The sequence below is a fragment of the Diprion similis genome, chromosome 7, assembly GCF_021155765.1.
Source record: "Diprion similis isolate iyDipSimi1 chromosome 7, iyDipSimi1.1, whole genome shotgun sequence".
Lineage (NCBI taxonomy): Eukaryota > Metazoa > Arthropoda > Insecta > Hymenoptera > Diprionidae > Diprion > Diprion similis.
In genome coordinates, this window is record NC_060111.1 from 10,113,933 (window position 1) to 10,127,023 (window position 13,091).

Consider the following 13,091-nt stretch of genomic DNA (forward strand, 5'->3'; position numbering starts at 1 on the left):
ATCTAACAAAAGCAACGAAAGTTTCTTTACGTTCGAAGACGGAACATCTTCAGATGAGAGCATCAATAACGTGTCCACCAAAAACAGCGTCCAATTGCAGTGTTTGCAATACCTCCAGACCAACGATAACACGCTAGAATCATTGAACTAGTTTCCCGTAATCAAAAAGTTATTCTTAAAATACAATACGCCTCTACCATCGTCTGCATCAGTCGAACGATTATTTTCTTATGGTTCGATGATCATGCGACCCAGAAGACGCAGCATGAACGATGACACGTTCGAAAAACAGTTACTGCTTAAAGCCAACACTGCATTCATAAAGTAAATATAATATAAAATAAATGAAAGAAAGTTGAAAAATAAAAACAGTGAAAAATACAACTAATTCCGTGAAGACCATTTTGCATTTTGAGATCCATTTAAAATACCTATTTTCCATTTTCAATTTTAAATGGAATCTCGAAAACCATCTCCATTTATCCATTTAAATGACATTATTAAAAGTATTTTCCATTTATCCATTTAAATGACATTATTAAAAGTATTTTCCATTTTTCATTTTAAATGTTTCTATGAAAGCATTTTACCCAGCAGTGCTGTTATATGTCATAATATAAATGGTACTGTGGTTGAAGATGACTGATTTGAGATTTCAAATAGACTTTATTAATAAAAATGCATCCGTGTATGACTTGCATTGATTAACATACATGATTGCATTATCATGATTCGCAGTCAACTGCGAAATTTTTAATTTTGTGACTTGTCGTGTTTTTGCTTTGATGTCATCATATACGGAATTGTTAATCGTGATTCCATCTGCCTGTAAAAATTAATATTATGGTGGCTGATCCTGAACAGAAATATACTATCGGATATCCCGAATTCGTATTGAGAACTATGGTGCTTGATAGTTTCCAAAAGTTCTTTGCATTCATGATTTGGAACATTCAATGGTATTTTCCTATCATCGTGTCCAAAGTTTGATTTTACGTATGCATTCGCGTTCGCCAAGTGTTACTTGCCTATACGCTGGGAAGAGCGCACGGCAATGCAGCTAAGCGTGCGGGACTGCATAAGATCGAGTAATACATTCCTGCACGCTTAGCACCATTTCCGCATGCTCTTCTTAGCTATGGGAAGGCGGCACTCTGCGAATGTATGCGTTCACTAAATCGAACTATGTGTACGAAAATAAGAATAGTACATTGCGCAACAAGGGCGCAAAGGTGGTGTTTGTCGCACTCGTCTATTTTACTACGGAAATAAGACGAGTGCGGCATACACCTCTGCGCACGTTTTACGCATACTGTTTTTCCTAAGAAGTTGCGCGAAGTTCAGGTTTGCACCTAGTTTGCGGCGCAGAGTAGTACTTTCCGGCACGAAAATTTGCCTTCTTTTAAATTTCTATTTGAAGCGTCTTACGACACTATTCCCTATTGGTTCGCAGACAGTGGCCGCAGGACCCTCTTATTGGTTGAGATTCTTTCCCCTCTTCAAAATACGTTAGAAGCAACTTGTGTATAGGATAGGGGGCCAGTATTCCTGCGACGATGGATGAGGAAAAGTGTTTTGTAAGAACATGTTTTCCACTTTATACCAGCATAACGTGTATTACTCATCACACCTATAATATTATTAACTGCATTAGTCATTTCACATACCCGAAAATACTAATTTCTCTATGTTCATCAACCTTGGACCTTATCAATCGGTATGCATTTTGTTATTCCACTTCAATACATCCTAGGTACATCACAAACGAACGGGCATACTGAGTAGAAACACGGAAAATGTTACGTTTATTTGACACCGATTGTCTATATGTTTGCATCGTTTTTTTTTACATTTTCATCAACCTTGGACCTTATCAATCGGTATGCCTTTTGTTATTCCACTTCAATACATCCTAGGTGCATCAGAAACAAACGGGCATACTGAGTAAAAACACGTCATTTTTTTTTTTTTTTGCAATTTTTGTTGCGTATGCCTCTACTTTGTACCTTCTCAAACGGTATGCCCATGTCATGTTCATTATAAGTTATCGCAAACTTTATGGAAACGAAATGGCATACTGGGTAAAATCACGGAAATTTCTTTCGTAAGTGTGTCCCATTTTTTGAAATATAAACAGTACTTGGACATGCGCAAATGGTATGCCATCTCGTTTTCCGCAGTTTCACAACAAGACCTTGTATAATTATCAGTGGCAGCTTGTGTAGAAACACGGAAAAATTTTTGATTCACGTACAAGTTCACGTGACCGTTTCAGCTCTTTGGGCGCACCCTAACGGTATGCCAATGGTTTTCCAAGGGTTTTTCATTTCGAACTTCATTACGAACCACATGGCATACGGAGTAAAATTGAGGAAAACCACATTATTCGCGAACAAATCATCAATCATTTTTTAATATGAAGAACACATGACGACTCTTTAATTCCCTCATTATGATCATCGGAATATACGTATAATAGTGTCCTGTGAAAGGCATACTGGGTATAATCACGTCCCAAAATCTGTCACTATCCCCCGGTCTATGACGAGGTAAGCGGCACAGCGATGGGTGTTACACCTCTCTTCGCCTTTTCTGTGAGGCGCATCTCGAGCGCGCGTGTACCAGACGGGGACAGCGGCCGAGTGTGCACAAAGTAAGTTATTTGGTATATTATAACAGCCCGATTCAATTTCTTTTGAACGGAGGTCAAATACCTTATTTTTGGATCGATTTTCGCGATATTTGCACTCGAGCGCCCTTCCGTTCTTCAATGTGAACATGTCTTCCGACGGAGACAAGTATTTTACATGCTCAGTATTTTTCAGTAAAATCGCTATGAATGAAATAATGTTAATTTTTATTCTATTCTTTCAAATATTAAGCTTCGTCTGATGGCTTCATTCGATTCGTAAAATCGTACCCTTTCATTATGAATATTATTTCAACAACGAGTATTTTCTAGAGCAAACCTCTGATTCTTATTTGCGTTGCCATGTATACCCCAACGACTGACGACGAAAGAATTGTACTTACAGTAACGGTCTGCAAAATAAAATCAAAAAATTGAAAACCACAACTTCCAACCTATTGCTGGTGATATGCTAACGTCGAAATCTTATCTCAGACAAGGTCAATGATTTGTTAGAAGTAGAAGACTCTTGAGGCTTCCGAAAGGTCTTACGACATTTTCTGTATCCGTTTTTGACAGAGATATCGTACTTCAAAGACTGAACGTGTCCAAACTTTTTGCACCGACCTTTGACGCATTCATTCAAGCGATAAACTGTTTAGCATGAAACCATCTATGTATGATTCGCGATAATCGATGAGAATCCGATTATAAATAATCCGGAAAAACTATCTCTAGGCAGGGTTGCCAGATTGGGCGATATATCGCAATTTGGGCGACTTGGAGCGCCACTTTGCGATCAAATTTGGAGGTATTGCGATTGTCGCAATTTGAGCGATTTAGATATTTTTTAAGCGATATTTGGGCGACCCGGAGCGCTACCTCGTGAACAGAATTTGAGGTTATTCGTGGGATTCCGTAACGCTCTAACGACGATTATCGTTGTCGTTAGTGAACGACAACGAATGAGGGTAGCACTTTTCCCTTGGATCTTCTTTGCAATTGGCTGTCGCTAGCTCGTGACAATGATACCGTCGTCAGAGAACCCAATGGTTGAGGGTTCGATCTCTCCTTCGTGTGCTTTTCTTTTTAATTATTATTTCTTCACTGTAACAAATATGTGTTCATAATAATATGAGAATGTCTATTTTCTAAATTATCAAAGCATTTGATTAATATTAACTGATTATTATTATTAATGATTTTATGATATTTTTTTTCATATAGTTAGATATGCGAGTTGATACAATTTAATTATTTGAAAAAAAAAAAAAAAATTATTCGTGCATTTAACACTCAACAAACACATGATAAATAACATTCAATCGTATCCCCTATGATTAAGAAAAAAAGACGAAGGGATCCATCTTAAAAACACAAGAGTTTGGTGCAGACTCAACCTGCTATGGACACGGACGTATTTTTTACTTCATTAGAGGTAGGTTATCATCGTTTGATATCGTCCAGGCGTATTTGATTTTTATTTATCATTTTTGTGTACGCCCTAGTTCTTAGTTGTTCTTTGTTATGAGTTTCTCTTATTTTTTCGTATCATGGGCGCGTCGGTTTTTGCGATTTTGGGCGACTTCGAGCGCCATCTCGTGATTGCGATTTTGGGCGATTTGAGCGCCGTCTGTGCGCGACGAGCTCAGCGACTAATCTGGCAACCCTGTCTCTAGGTAATATCAGTCTTTAGTTTTTTATGTCCAGTTTAAAATTGTAATTAATTTATATGACGTTTCGAAAAAGTCTTGTGAGTGAAAAGAGGGATTGACGAACATTAAATTACGTTCAATTGCCTTACTCTACTTCGGCAAAACCTTATAGTCCGGGAATCAGTGACATTTTTTTGTGACACATTTGATGAAGAATAATTTCATTATTTTCGTGTCATATTAACGCCTTCTTGGTATAAAATCAACTCCTGCCGGCGCACCAGCGGGACAACGCTTATCAGCAGCTTATCAATGACATATCAGTTAGAAAAAAATCACTTCCTGCCACCTGTAGCGTAGAACGATGTACTCCTGCCATGGACCGACTGATGTGAAAAAAAATTGACCTAAGTGATAAGAGCTGAATTTTTTTAACGCTTCCTGTAGATATCCCATCGGAATTGAAAAACATCAACTTCAAAGAGGTCTTAGTGAAGTTCCTGATTGATGACTGGAAAAACCCTGCAATGGCGCCATTTTTCAAAAATAAAACTGTTTACATCAATTATAAAAATTGTTATAAATGCGAAGAAGTTAACGATGCCGTTTTGAGGACTGAAGACGAGAATTACGCATGTCCTGCACATGAAGAAGCCGATACAAAAGTGATGTTCCATGCTTGCAAAGTGGAGCCAGACTGAAATGTTGTCATTCGTTGCTCAGATACCGACATTTTGATAATAGCACTGGGAAACATGCAACATTTGATTAAAAACGTTAAACTTTGGCTAAAAGTTGGTATTGGCAATTCGGAAAGATTTATTAACGTATCGAAGCCGTACGATACTGTTGAAATTTCTTTCTTTGATTAGAAAAGAAAAGCTCAACGAGTTCAAAGAGAAGGGACAATTGGATGATTGGTAGAAAGGGTTCAATAATATTTCTTTCACAGGAATTATGATGATAATTACAATGATAAACTTTATTAGAATGTTCTTTGCAAAAAATAGTTAACAGATTAGACTTTGAATAGCTTTGGCTGTGTAACTGCTCCTTCACAGAGCTGGAGGTGAACTGGCGAGAGAGCACGAAAGCCTTCTCGCTCTTTTCTTTGAAACGACGCCTCTCGCGTCGTTTGCCAGTAGCTCGAGTGCAGAAGTACCGGTATCGTCGGACTCTGCTCGAACCAAGCCAACACTTCCGCCGTTTGAGTAGAGTCAGAGTTCCTTAACCCCGATGTCGTCTCTCAGTTTACAAAAGCGATTTTTGGTAAGCGCCTTTGTAAGGATGTCGGCCTTCTGTTCTTCGGTCCGAAGATATTCGACGTTAAGTTCGCCATCTTGAACTTTCTCTCGCACGAAATGGAACCTCACGTCGATATGTTTCGTCCTTTTATGAAACTCTGGGTTCCGTGCTAGTCGAATGGAACTTTGGTTGTTCACGTGGATGACCGTGGCCTCTTTACACGGCTGCTCGATGTCGGACAACAGCCTTCTCAGCCACACCGCTTCCCTCGATGTTATCGACGCTGCCACGTACTCTGCTTCAGTTGTACTGAGCGTGACGAGCTTCTGTCGTTGACTTGCCCACGTCACGGGGCCACCAGCCAGCTCGAACACGTACCCGGTTGTAGATCTTCTCGTTTCTACATCTCCTGCGAAGTCGGCATCCGAATATCCTCTCAGACTTAATTCGCCGCCCTCGCCTCGATATTTTATTCCGTAGTCCGCCGTCCCGGCGACGTACGAAATAATGCGCTTCACTGCGCGCCAATGTTCTTTGCTGTGTCGATTCAGGAATTTGCTCACTAAATTCACCGCGAAAGATATGTCTGGGCGCGACACAATCGACAAGAACATTAGAGACCCCATGGCCTCTCGATATGGGACATCTTCGCCCTCTTCTCCCTCGGATAACGGTAATAGTTTCGATCCTGCTTCACACGGTACGCTTGTCGACTTCCCGTCGACCATCTCGAATCTCTCGAGTATTTTCCTTGCGTACAGGCTCTGATGTACGAAGACCGTTCTCGTTGCCCTCTCTCGTTCGATCTGCATTCCCACGAATAGACTTGCGTCCCCAATCGTTATCTTGAACGCTTCCTTGAGATGCTTGAGAACGACGTCGATCGCTCCTTTATTTTCCGCTGCTACCAGGCCGTCATCGACGAACAGGGCCAGGTACACGATGCTCTCTCCCACTCGACCGACAAAAATGCATTTGTCCGCGCTTGTTTCTTTGAATTTGAATTTTCGAAGAAACGAGCTGAATTCCCGATTCCAGCAACGAGGGGATTGTTTTAATCCATACAACGACTTTTCGAGGAGGCACACCTTGTTCTCTCGAGTTTCCTCGTCTACCGGATATCCTTCGGGCAATTCCATAAAAATTTCTTCGTCGAGTTTTCCGTATAAGAATGCAGTTTGCACGTCAAACTGTGAGAGCTCCAAATCTTTTGCTGCAACGACAGCCAAAAGAACCCGCAGTGAGTCGTATCGCACGACCGGAGCGAACGTCTCCGTAAAATCTACGCCTTCTCTCTGCATGAAACCTCTTGCCACGAGACGAGCCTTGAACCGACGAATTTCACCTTTTTCATCTTTTAACACTCTGAAAACCCATCTCGAGTCGATCGTTTTCATCCGTGGTCGCCTTTCCACCAGCGACCAGGTCCCGTTTTCCTTATGTGATTCGAGTTCTGAGTCAACAGCTTCCCGCCATTTTTCCGACTCTCTGCTTCGAAGGGCCTCGCCGTAAGTTCCTGGTATCACACACTCCGCGACGTTTGTTTCGAACCTTGCCGGTCTTCGGATGAGATTCCGATCTCTTAACTGTCGCGTTTCACCTTCGGCTGCTTCCCGCTGTTCCGGCTCCTCCGCTAACTCGAATACTTCGTTGTCATCTTCGTCTTCTTCCGCCGGAGCTTGAACGATTTCTTCGTTCGCTTCGTGTTTCGGCAAAATCAGTTCGCTCGATTCGCCTTTCTCGGAAAGAACCGACGGTCCGACGACCTCGTGAAATGTCACGTCCCGCGACACTGTCACCTTTTTATTTTTTGGGTCATAAAGTCTGTAATTCGAGGAATTACTCTCGTAACCGACGAGAATCATTTTCTTCGCGTGCGCATCCAATTTCTTCAATAACTGCTTCGGTACGTTGACATACGCTTCAGAGCCGAAAATTCTCAGATGCGTCAGGTCCGGTTTCACACCGATCCATTCCTCGTGCGGAGTTTTTTCTTTCTGTACGCTCGACGCTCCAGCCCGGTTCATCAAGTACACGGCTGTACTGCACGCTTCCGCCCAAAGACACTTGGGGAGATTCTTCGCGAGTAACATGGTCCGCGCACTTTCGATCAACGTCCTGTTGTCTCTTTCCGATTTACCGTTTTGCTGTGGCGTGTACGGGGCTGTGAACTCTCGTTGGATCCCTCGTGAATCCGTGTAGCTCTCAAATGCCCGGTTTTTAAACTCCGTTCCGTTGTCCGACCGAAGAACCCGCATCGGCCTGCCAAACTTGTTTTCGATAAGTTTGTCGAATTTTTTGAACTTCTCTAACACGTCACTTTTGTGTCTCAGGAAGTATATGTGGCGAAAACTCGTCGCATCGTCTTTAAAAGTCAATAGAAATCGCGCACCGCCGAGAGACGCTTCGGACATCGGTCCGCACACATCCGTGTGGATCACTTCTCCCGGAACTGTCTTTGCGCGAACTCGCGTTTTCTTAAACACTTTTCTATGCGATTTTCCTTCCTGACACGAACCACAAAAACTTTCTGAGTTTTCCGAAAACTCGACGCCTTTAACTAGATTTTCCTTGACTAGGCTTCGCACCGTTTGTCCGTTCACATGTCCAAGTCTTTCGTGCCAAACTCGAAAACTCTTTTTCACAACGTTGGCTTCACTGCCGCACTTCGCACTTTTGGTTTTAAAGATCATTCGATAGATTTTATTCTCGAGTTTCACACCGAAACCAACCGCGAACCCGTTATTGTCAATACGCACGCCGTTTCCCCGAAAAAGCACTTCGAGGCCTTTTTCCGCACAGACACCGACCGAAAATAAATTTTTCGTCATATCCGGGACGTATAATACGACTCCCGCGACACGACACTCTTTACTTACTCCGAGAGACACCGTGTTACCTACGGGTAACTCGCGATAGTCACTTAGCCAGTCCCGTCGGTAAGTGATGTGACGCGACGCTCCGCTGTCGGTCAACCAACTATCGCTTTTATCGGCAGCGAGTATTTTTCTCACTACCTCGGACGGAATATTGAACACTTCACTTTTACCGATATTTTTCCTTTTTTCGGCACTCGCGTTCTCGACAACAAAAGCACAATCACTCGAATTGTTCCCGCCACCGTCACTGCCTTTCTTTTTGCAGCTTGACGCGTAATGGCCAAGTTCTTGACACTTGAAACACCGCACTTTGGGCTTCGCACTCTTTTTCTTATTTTTCGTGTCCTTAGAGCTCGCTTTGCTTTTGTTCTTGTCTTTTTCCTTCGAATTTTTCACCGCTACAAACGCACTTTCACTTTCGTCGTTTGCTGACAGACGCGACTCTTCGCGACGCAGCCGTTCCTCCAGATTCTCCAATGTTTGCATGTCTGGCGGCATATTGTCCCACGCGGTCATAAAGTTCGAATATTTTGGCGTAAGACTTCCTAAAATCTTTGCCATGATCGTCGTGTCCGAGACTATCTCTCCTACGTCCATCAGCTGCGCCGCCATGTTTGTTACTTTAGCGACGTGCTGAGTTATCGAGTCGTTCGCTTCCATTCGGTACTCGTACAACCTTGTCGAGAGCATTAATTTGTTTGACGCTGAACGTTGTTCGTGAATCGCCGCCAACTTCTTCCACATTTCGCATGCGGTTTCGCAAATTAACAATGGCCGCATCTGGTCTGACTCGAGCGTTGACGATAGGAGGAACATGGCACGCGCATTCTCGACGTCCCATGCCTCAGCCTCTGGTGTTGCTCCGCCCGGCCTCGGTTTTGTACCGTTCACGATTCCCCAGATACGATGCGCCAAAAATAACGCCCGCATCTGAAATTTCCAGCCTTGATAATCTTGGCCGTCGAATTTTGAGACATTCTTCGTTGTGATTGCCTCAGACATTGTGGATTCGCTTTGCTCGCTTGCTGCGCACGAATTCTCACACACGGCACGTTTCACACGTTATCGTAGTTCTCTCACGACCGCCACAAAAGGCTGCCGTCGGTTTCACCACACGTGGTTTTCTCCACGCCGCGTTTTTTTTTTTTTTTTTTTTTTTAACACGCGTCTTTACGCTTCCTGCGTAACGAAACCGCACTTTTCGCGACACTCCCGAGAACCACTTTTCTACCAATCTAGATCCCTTCTGGCAGTCAACGTGACTGGGCCCATAACCTGTTGAAATTTCTTTCTTTGATTAGAAAAGAAAAGCTCAACGAGTTCAAAGAGAAGGGACAATTGGATGATTGGTAGAAAGGGTTCAATAATATTTCTTTCACAGGAGTTATGATGATAATTACAATGATAAACTTTATTAGAATGTTCTTTGCAAAAAATAGTTAACAGATTAGACTTTGAATAGCTTTGGCTGTGTAACTGCTCCTTCACAGAGCTGGAGGTGAACTGGCGAGAGAGCACGAAAGCCTTCTCGCTCTTTTCTTTGAAACGACGCCTCTCGCGTCGTTTGCCAGTAGCTCGAGTGCAGAAGTACCAGTATCGTCGGACTCTGCTCGAACCAAGCCAACAGATACATTGGGGCAACAGTTATGTGAAGCTCTTCCAGGATTTCACGCTTTCACGGGATGTGACTTCAATCCTGCTTACTTCAACAAGGGCAAGAATCGGCCATTCATCGTTTTGCAGAAGTCTCCTGAATTCATCGAAGCCTTCTCGAAATTACCGAATTATCCAGACATCGAAACAAATGGTATTTTCGAAGCATTAGAAAAATTTGTTTTCAGCATGTATGGCTGCAAACAATTAATAGACGTTAATGAGGCCCGACTGGCTATTTTTATGAAAGCTTTCAAATGCAACGACATTAAGGAGCAGTTCAAACTGAAAACGAAGAACTTCGATGGATCTATTTTGCCACCGTGCAAATCAGAGTTGCGACAACAAATTCTTAGATCCGCTTATATCTCCAGTGTTAGAGTTGAACAGTTCAGGGGAGTAGGATGTGGGTGATTGTAGAAAGTATTTTTAAGATAAAAAAAGAAGAATGTATTTATTGAGTTATTGCCATCGCGGCCGCAGTTCGTGCACAACTGATGCGTACATCGGGTATCAGCCGTACGCGCATGCGCTTGTGTACAGTGTACATTCGTAAGCAACCAACTTGCTTTAACACTACCGCGGTTTAAGCGTTTTGTACACATTTCTTTACATTTATACTTGCACACAGTCTTGAAAAACGATTCCTCGGCAGGGCCTTTGTGAATATGTCTGCACGTTGATTTTCAGAATCAACTCGTGCCACAGTGATTTCTTTGTCTTCTACCACTTTTCTTGTATAGTGATAGCGAACGTCTACGTGTTTTGTTCTCTTATGATATACCGGATTTTTGACTAGGTCGATTGTACTGCTATTATCTATAAATAGGACTGTTTCTTTTCTACATGGATGTCCGATATCACTGAGTAGTTTTCTCAAGCACACACTCTCTTTCGCTGCTGCAGATGCAGCCACATACTCTGCTTCCGTTGTGCTTAGCGTGACCATCCTTTGTCTTTGCGACGACCACGTCACCGCCCCATTAGCTAAACAGAATACAAAACCGGTAGTTGATCTTCTTGTATCAACGTCCCCAGCGTAGTCTGCGTCGGAGAAGCCAACTAACTCAAACATACTACCGCAGTTTTTATACTCTATACCTGTATCCACTGTACCAACAAGATAGGCAAAAATCCTTTTTACTGCACGCCAGTGCGACTGATCATGCTTACCTACGTATTTACTGATCACATTTACAGCGTATGATATATCTGGGCGTGATACTGTCGCTAAGAATACCAACGAGCCAATCGCCTCTCGATAGGGCACATTGCTCATCTCCTTGCTTTCACCCATTTCAGATAAAGACAATATTACATGTGGATCAGCTGGTACACTCAGTGGGTTTGCATTTCTCATGCCAAATTTTTCAATTATTTTCTTAATATATATGCTTTGGTGAATGACTAGTGTTTTTTCCGCACGGCTGCGTGCTATTTGTATTCCTACAAACATACCTGAGTCGCTGATTGTAATCTCAAACGTACTTTTTAGTTTACAAACAATGTCATCGAGAGTCTGCTTAGAGTCTGCTGCTACGAGTCCATCGTCTACGAATAATGCTAAGTACACTCTTTCACCCCTTATTTTTCCTACAAACGTACATTTGTCGGCTTCACATTCTTTGAAATTGAACTCATTCAGGAATTGGGTGAATTTCTAATTCCAACATCGTGGAGCTTATTTTAGACCGTACCCACACAGCACAATGGCGTCCCTGTAAGATCCTGTGGATATCTTAACGGGATATGATGGATATCCGTTGCAGGTCCAGAATAGTCCTTGAGATGGATATTGGATATACTACGGATCCCCAGATGTCCGCTTATGCGACGGTCCTGAGGACGTTTAAATGATATATTCTCAGTACTTCTGCAGATATCTTTGGACATTTCAGAACGCCTTCTAGGATTTAATGAGGCTATAATTAGTACTTAGGAATATTTCACAACAACATCTGCAGATTTTCAAGGGAAAGGGTGAATAAAGTAGGTCGATTAGCAAACATCAAAAACTGGTATTAACGTTCGTGAACTAGTAATTTATTTTTCACATATACATATGATGTATTAATAAACGCAATCTGGACTAATCAAGTATGACAATTACAGGTACGTAGTCTGTACACTTGTGTGCAGTGATCCTGAGACGACAGGCTATAATCAGAGTACACAGAAGCTCAAAAACAAACTATAATATAGCGCCCGTTGCAGGATCACTGCACACAAGTGTATATTTGCGATGTTAAATTCTATGACATATATTGTGACGGGAGGTGAATCTCGCACTTATTTGGGGGGAGAGAGGAGGGAGACGAGAGACGGGGAAGAGTAACTGCACGTGCCGGCGTTGTGAAAAATAAAGTATATCGTGTATTTAATATCGGATGGATCTTAAGGGCTACTTGACAAAGGGGTCGGTCCCGCGTGGCGGCTGGTCACGCCCCAGCCGGTTAGCGTGTTTCTTAAATCTAAATCCTTAAAAACTAATGAATTAGTGCTAATGACGTGTGAGTGAACGGGGTGGGTGTGTGTGTGAGTGTGTGGATGTGTATGGGGAGTGGGGGGGGGGGGGGGGGGGGGGGGGCGTGTGTGAGGGGATCTGAGGGAGATGCAGTGGTTGGATGCAGTGATTGGTGGTGGCGGTACGGAGCGTGGTTGGTGTGTGGTGAAGTGGAATCAGATCAGCTGACCTTTTCGTTTCGTTGCTTGGCCTTCGATGCGTCCGGCGGCGTACGTGGCTGGCACAAGAGTGCCTTCTCCGGCCGGCCCGGCGCGTCTTCGGGTGCGCCCGGGCCGGTTCGGCATTGTTCGGCCCCGCTCCGCGGGTTTGGGGCTTATTGTGACGTGCACGCGGGGTGCAACGTCACAATATAAAGCAAGTTATATGATTATTGTATGCAAACCACTTTAAGAGGATATCGAACAAAAAACAACAGATTTCTATGCAAAAAACACGTGGCGTCTAAAATGCAGAGTAACCTTAACCTCCAATTGCAACCAAGTAATAATATCCGTTCAGAATTTACA